Raw genomic sequence first — 8570 nt, 5'->3', positions numbered from 1 at the left:
TATTATCCACTACCACCAAAGTGTTACGGTATATCAAGGTCGAGTACCCTAACCTCAGATAATACTCTTACTTAGCACTACCACATACAACAACTAAATGATAAATTCATAAAATATATTAAAAAAAAAAAAGCCATGCAATATGTGTGTAATATGTGAAATAAGCAAATTAACGAAAAAAGACCAGTGAAATAACTATCTATCCTCATTTTCAAAAATCCACCAACACAATCAAATATATATATATGTTTATATAAAAAAACATAAGATGTGAAGACTCATAAATGTAAGCGCGCACATGCATATGTATATATATAAATTTCCTAACAAAATATGCAATATAGTATCACAATAGCATTTCATCACTACAAAAAAGGTATATTATTTTCCGGGAGTAATTATGAAAAATCCGTGAACAAATCGATTACTCACGGAATTACACACAGAATTTCATCCGCGAGTATTTTATCAGTAACCACCCGTTAGTAATTCCTCATGAGAAAAATTTTTGAATAATTCCGTGAGTATATTACCACGGAATTATGCACGGAATTATGTCCCTGAGTAATTTTCTTACGTAATTACTCACGGAATTTGTCCGTAAGTAAATCTACTCACAACTAAATTCTTGAATAATTCCAGAAGAAAAAGGTCTTATTTATGAAAAAAATATTCCATGAGTAATTATGTGCGTAATTTACTCACAAAATTTTTCCTCGCAACATGTCAACATAATGTTTGAGACGGAATAAATTCTATGAGTAATTTTCCTGATAAATTATTTTTTTATAAGTGACTTACTTTTGACTGCATGGATAACTACTTCTATTTCAACTTAAGTCCTTACTTGCAATATATCCTTATGATAATATTTTCATGAGCATGTGATTTCCTTGCTTTGACAATCTTTCTATACAAGCTTAATAACTTGAATTTGACCTTAATCAATAACTAAGATGATTTTGTAGTGCAAGTAATGAGTTGAGTGATTGAATAGGTGAGTGTCCCATTGTTTCAACATTTTCATACTGAAATGTTGCGAAGCCTTTTTTATATATGCTAAGGTAGCTTGTGATAGAAAAAACCAATAATCTTTAAGAATGATTTTGATGAACTAGGAATGCGAAAGAGGACTTGCAAGCTCCATGTGGTAATAAAAAAGAAAAGAAATTAAAAGTAGTGTATTAATCAAGAAAATATATGTTGAAAGAATGCAAAGTTATACCAAATTGTAATTGCAATTCTATAAACGTTATGACAATTGAAAGAAAGAAAGAAAGTTGCTGAAAATAATCAAATAATAATATCAAATAAATATATATATATATATCAAGATTTCCAAAATATACAATAAACCACTAAATCAAATATAGTCCCCCTTAGCGAAATGAGTTTTGATGGTCGAGGTTATTTGGTCCACCATTTGATCATTTAAAGAAGTTAAATGTTTTAAATGATTGTGTTTCATTTATTTGAAATTCTTCATGAGCATCATCGTGACACCTTCGTAATAGATTATTTACTGTCATGAATGTTTTGATAGTTATATTTTTATTGCATTTGTTCGAGGATGGACAATAATGTAATTTTTTAACATGTTCTTCTAGAAACTTCTATAAGAATATATAGCGATACTTGACCAAATTTGTGTTTAACTATATTGAAGTGCCTAGGAAAACTATATCACCATTGTGTTATCATTTAATATGTTTTGGTATTTTTTTTTGTATTGTTAGTCGCAATGTACAAAACTATGGAGAAAACTGAATTCTAAGGAGGCTTGGAATCTTGATGTTTGCAAGGTGCAGTCATTTTGTTAAGTTTGAAGGTGTGCGTTTGATTCAGTCAATCAGGGATGGCTACTTAGATTATTGAATGCATCAAACTCTGGCTTGACTTACCTTCCAAAGGTTGTTTCACTTAATATGCCATGAGAGGAAGATGACTCTTGATTTTATCGTTTCTATATTGGACGACCCAAAATCAAATTACAAATTGGATACTAGCTATCAATAACCGTCAATCTTCTAGAAATTCTATTAGGGATTGATGTAAGCCAATTGTGTAAATCAAATTGCTCACTTTATCATTTTCTTCTATTCTGAAATGCAAGAAACTCAACTTGTGAGGGCACCCAGTCACTTTTCTAGACTGTTGGTACCACTTGTGACAAGAGCCGCGTGCCAAGCCACTATTTGTCTTTATATTTTTTCACTTGGATAAATTTAGTAGTTTTTTTAATGTAATCACAAAATTTATTTTCCTTAGAAATTAAGAAATATAGTTATTCTTATTTTTTCGAACATTTATGGATGATATTTAAATAAGATAACTGCTTCGCGAAGTACCTCACAAGAACTTTGAAAAAGCAAATATAAGCCACTTAATCAAATTCAATTAGACAGACCCCGAGATTACTCTCTTTGTTGCTATGGTAACCTAGGACTATGCAATCATTAATTTTAAAGTGACCCCTTGATCCTAATTTCAAATTATAAAATATAGTAAAAATATTGGCAGTGAACTAATCTCAATTTATTAGTTTTGAGTGTCAAAGAAAACAGCTTGCCGATCACCTAGAATGGTTTCGGGAATGAAATATTAGCCCTATAATTGAATATTAATTTATCTTTCCATGCGTATTTATAGACTAAACTAAATCATCATAATCTCACAGTAAATAGGAAGCAAAAGCCTTATATGCAATCACTTTTTTGCAATACTCTTGTGTACAAAGTTTTATAAATATATTGTGATCATCTCATCCACTAGAGGATATTTCCACCTCTTTCAACTCTATATTTTAAGTATAACTTTCAATATTCATTATTTCATTTCATTTGTAAATCACAAATCATTAGTAGTCAACGCTCATCTCTTTATTAAATCCTAATTCCACAAAGTTATTCACCCATGCACTCCATTCCTTCACCATTACTTTTCTTTTTCCATTTACTTTTCATAGTATAACTTTAGTCTTAAAGCCAATTCAATTTCATCCTCGCTATCTCATAGTCTCGGGCACATCTATTTGAATTCCTCCTCAATGTTAAGCTTCATGTGACCGACTTGGTACTCATCAATTAAATCACCAAAGACCCTACATATTTCTCCATTAATACAAAAAATTTAATCCATTAGTTATGTCCAAATTGTGCATTTGAACAACTAAATAAATAATGTTCAAGTGCAAGATTGAAGTTTAACTCTGTGCAAACCATGTGTCTTTACAAAGAAGTGAACAAGTAAAGTAAAATTTGGACAAAGTTGTGTTTGTATTTTGGATATATTTGAATATGAACAACAATAGGACAAGAAAAACAAAAAACAAAAAAAAAATATCCAAAAGAATTCTCAAGGAAAAACCAAGGTATATCGTATTACCAAATAATATCCTATGTATATAGTGATTCAAATACAATTTACTAACCTTATTTAAAGGGATCTCAGAATAGTTTTATCACATCATCCACAACCAAAAAATAAAGGATTAGCCATCATTTACTGAAGATAGTAAAGTTTGATGGTTTTTCCAACGTGATCATCATCATCTAGTCTTGCATAACAAAAGAAAATTGAAGAAGTTAGGTTCTAATTATGAATGATAGAAATTACCTATCACTATGATTTGAATCACTATTTTATGTTGAGTTACATCATAATTAATCATTATTTTAGCAACTGTTTACATCTAATGTAGTTAGATTTTATACCTAGAACTTGGTGATTGGTTACTTTCGAATTTAAGGATAAATAAGAATAATTAGAATCTTGTGTAACATTTAACATGTATATAACCATTTATAGTGACATTTCTTTTGGATGAAATTTTTCGAAACATAATTTGATTATTATCAAATTGAGTTACCGTCATATTGTAATTTGTAAATAGAAGTGTGTTATTTAGGCTTGTTTGTATAAACTATATTCTTATTGTTGGCACTGTTTTATTTTGTTAACAAAAAATATATCCGCCTAGATAAAAATTTGTTTCAAAAGTCACAACGGTGCATTAATGAGGTGGGTTGTATTCAAATAATTGAAGCCCAATACTAATAATAAATTACATCCTTTTAATTAAAAAATTATTTTTACGATTTTCGCCTTTCTCAATCAAAAATATATATATTTTATTATAGTATAATTAATCACAAATTGATATCAAAATACCATTTAATTTTTAAATAAATTAGAAATATATTATTATTTATATAATTATTTTATACATAAAAATAAAAGTAAAAAATCTTAAAATTATCTTACACATTTTCATTAACTAATAAGATATATATTATATTATATTATATTATATAAAATATATATTTAAATAAATATATACTCCTCTGTCCCCGCTAAATATATTCTTTTTACCATTTTCGTCTATTTCACTCAAAATTATCATTTTGTAAAAGTAATCATACACTAATATCAAAATATCTTTAACTTTTACATAAATTACAAATATACTATTTTATATAAAATTCTTTTATACATAAAAATAAAAGAAAAATGTCAGAATTATCTTACACACTTCGATTAATTAATAAAATATTTATTATATTCTATTATATAAAATATATAATTATATAAATATATTCTCTCTCTGTCCCAACTAAATATATTTTTTTTACCATTTTCGCCTACTTCACTCACAATTATCACTTTTCTAAGTAATCATACACTAATTTCAAAATATTTTTAACTTTTATTATAAACATATCATTAAATATATATACTTTATACATAAAGACAAAAGAAAAAAAAGTATCGAAATCACTTATACACCTTCACTGAATAATAAAATATTATTATTTATTAATCTATTATAAAGAGTATTCTAGAGTGGAACGGAGAAGTAATATGTATACCATATTTTATTTTAAATTATTTTATAGTAATAATAAAGTAATATTTTTTTATATAAAATTTTATTTTTTACGAAATTATATACATATTAATTACATTTATAATAATATTGTTGATGCGTTTTTTCAACAATAAAAAGTAAAATTCGAAAATAGAGAAATATTCCCGAATTTGATAGATGAATGTCTGAAATTAGAAACTTTTAAACACTGTAGAATGAAATAAGAATAAAATAAAGACTGGAAAATAAAGTGGTGATCCCCAAAAGCGATTTTCTTGAATTTGATGTCGATTGAAGATGCCCTTTCTATACCGTACAGAATCTTTAAATAACCTCTTGAAGATACGGTTCGAACCGCTATCCGGTCGGTTACCATAACCGCTATTAACTCCCCAAAAAATTCTCTTCTATCGACACGTATGAGAACCGTCCTGTCACGTCCGACTTTAAAAACCGCTCACCAGTCAAAACTACCCCCCACTACCAGAAACTGCATTTTACCCGACCTATAGGATAACTACTTTTAATACCTAACCTTCTTATGCCCGACCCTTGGAATTTGTCCCGACTAGGTCCGACTTCTCTATCCGAACTATTTGGTCCCGACCAGGTCCAATCTTATCACCCGTCCGACTTTCTTAAATCCGACCCTCGAACTTTGTCCTGACTAGGTCCGACTTTGACGTCCGAACTATTTGGTCCCGACCAGGTCCAATCTCCTCATCCGTCCGACCTTGGGGATTTACCCGATCACGTTTGATCAGACTCGAAACTCATCCGACCCGGTTACTGCAATCATATTTGGACTTTCAAAAAGCCCATTGGACGTTTCGAATGACCTAATCTTGGCAGGCCCATTTCCTAAAAACCTATCCATTATTTTGTGCTCAACAACTTGCCCCCTCCCGCCGAAACGTCACTCCTCGAACTACGGAAGACGTGACGTTTTAGGGTTACAGTGTGATCATCACACTGCGTTGCGTCAAATCAAAAGGGTTTATGTTAAACCCCAACTTCATCTTCTCAAACTTACACATTCACAATTCTAAAAACCTTTCTGCTCTCGTATAGCTCCCTCCTTCGTTTTTCTTTCTATCTTTTCTCATCCTCGCGTAAATGGCTAACCAATACGTTCCTGCACTCCCTTTCGACGGAACTGAACCCTCAATACCCCTTGTATCTTCCAAAGTTCTTACCCCTACAATCCGCCCTTACTGCACTACCACTGCGGATGCTGAGCGTATGAGCTCAGTCATTGTTCAAGTTTCTCCTATTATCGTCAACAATGAAGCGTTCAAACCGGAACGCCTTCTGGATAGCATCAAGACTCACTTGACCGATCCAAAAGATGCTTACCGGAAATGGTATGCGAGGCTCCTTCCTCATTTTGAAAACCAATGGAAAACCCAAGGGATCGATAAAGCTATCCTCCTTTCGACGCAACCTCTCTACCTCCACGATAAAGTTCTGATGGCCATGGCGGCTTTTTGGCATTCGCAAACAGGTGCCTTTTTCCTCCCTTCAGGTCCAATGGGTCCAACCCTAATGGATGTAGCAGTGATCGCGCATTTGCCGATCACAGGAGAGGACCCCGTTCTGGTTTCTCTCGGAAATCAAGAACTTCCCCCCAACCATCAAGGTTGGGCCCTGGCCAAACTGCCTGAAAGAGAAAGAGGATGGACATACTTTGTCAATAAATATCAGGGTAAGGAGGATATCCCTGTTTCCGAGTTGGAACACACTGCTTTTCTCCTCTTTTGGCTCTGTAGGTATATCTTCTTCCTTTTGATTTCGTTTGTATGCACAAAGTTTGAATGTTTGAGCTTACATTCCTTTCTTCTTTTCTTTTACAGATATATCATTATTTCCCCTTCTAAACTTGTCCTTTCAACTCATATTGACCTAGCCATTCATTTGGCATGTGGTCATTTCTCTTCTTTAGGTACCTTATTTTAGCCAACCTCTTTGAAGGTTTAACCCGAGTAAGTTCCCGTCTTATGGATAATAAAAAGGCAAACACTGCAGCCTCAGGACCATTTTGGTTCCTGGAACTGTGGTCCAATCTATACTTCCCCTCTGCATTTTTTGGTTGCCTCCCAATTTCTCTCAATCCTTACAGGTCTATTGGCTATGCCTTAGCCAGATTAACCCCGAACTCTTCTTGTCTAAAATCCTCTGATTCTATAATAACCCAAATTTTGACCGAAGATCGGAACAATTCCCGTTTTTTTGTATATACAACCTTAATGCAATATTCGACCGATCTTTTCTTCCTTTATCCTGACGCAACCTATCCTTTAACTCGCCCAGATCCTATCCCTCACCCGACCTACATTTTTTCTTGGGACGCCACGATGAAGCCCCGATCTCTTTTTTCTAGTAGGAGGTCGGATAAGAAGAATCGTAGATCATTTTTTACTTACAATTACCAACCTCAATTTTTGTCGAGGCAATTTGGTTGCTGCCAGGGCATACCAGGACCATTAGCCAGTCCTCACCTCATGTTTCAAAGCCCCGAGGGTCTGGTAATTCCCGAACTCATCCCAACCTATATTTCTCAACTCACCAGCTACATCACCTCGAATTCATATCTCCCTTTCTGCCCAAAACCTTCGACAACAGAAAATTTTCCCGCCTGGTGGTCGGCCACCTGGTCTTTACTTGCCCCTTCGACTGACCAACTGGTCGGGAGGCTTGCTCCACCCCCAGCTCTGGCTCTTGGCTCCCCCGACTGGCAGTCAGAGGAAGGAAAAGGCAAGCACCTGTGGCAGGTGGGTCGGGAGCAAAAAGACAAAAAGCAAAGGCCACTCCTGCTATCGATAGGCAGGCCATCGAGGAATATTTGGCTTCTCTGCCAGTAGATACCAGTGGGATGCCAAAGTATTTAAGGCAACAATTTGGTAAGTTTTGTTCCTTTCCCTATGTTATTTTCATACGGCCCCTTTCTAACTCCAATATGTCTATTTCAGAAGATCCTTCAATGCTCCCGACCACTGGCCCAACCACGTCTTAACCGACCGATCAACAATCACCCGAGGCACAACTTCCCATTAATTTATCTTCGTCTTGATCAACTGCCGTCCCGACCATAGAACAACCATCTGTGGTCCGGACCACAGAACGACTAGCCATAGTCCCAATCACCACACAACCGACCCCCAGACAATCAGAGGTAAAAGATAGTTTCCGACATTCCTTAGACCAACAAAATATTAATTTTAAACAATAACTTCAAACCTTTTATTGTAGGCACACCGACCAGGCGAATCGATGGGCAGGCTACCTCCTCCCCCAGCGTCGGATATGGTTGCGGTGATGCCCGACCAACCTGTTGTCCTCCCCGACCAAGTTGCAGAACCTCAACAAGTAAGCGCTAAACCTTCTTTCAACATCGTCCTTTTGATAAAACTCCTGATGCCTAAAACCTATTTGGTCCAGGCACCTATTGAAGATATGGTATTACCCGACCCCGACCAGGTCGTGGCTTTACCCGACCCGCTTGTTCAGCAAGTTGATGAGGTTCCTCTTGTTGGTCCCGAACCAGTCCAACCCGAACCAGTCCAACCACCCCACGATGTAGAGGAAATTTCCTCCTCAAAATCGGGTGAAGCTTCCGTTAATTTTGCCCCGCTGGATCCGGTTGGTACCCTTTCTCATCCATTTTTTGATTTAGTTTTCGCCCATCCAACGGTGCTGAAAACTT

The sequence above is a fragment of the Andrographis paniculata genome, unplaced genomic scaffold (genome assembly GCF_009805555.1).
Source record: "Andrographis paniculata isolate CXL003 unplaced genomic scaffold, ASM980555v1 Contig34END, whole genome shotgun sequence".
NCBI lineage: Eukaryota > Viridiplantae > Streptophyta > Magnoliopsida > Lamiales > Acanthaceae > Andrographis > Andrographis paniculata.
The sequence above is the reverse complement of the archived record's forward strand: the minus strand, read 5'-3'. Positions refer to the sequence as shown.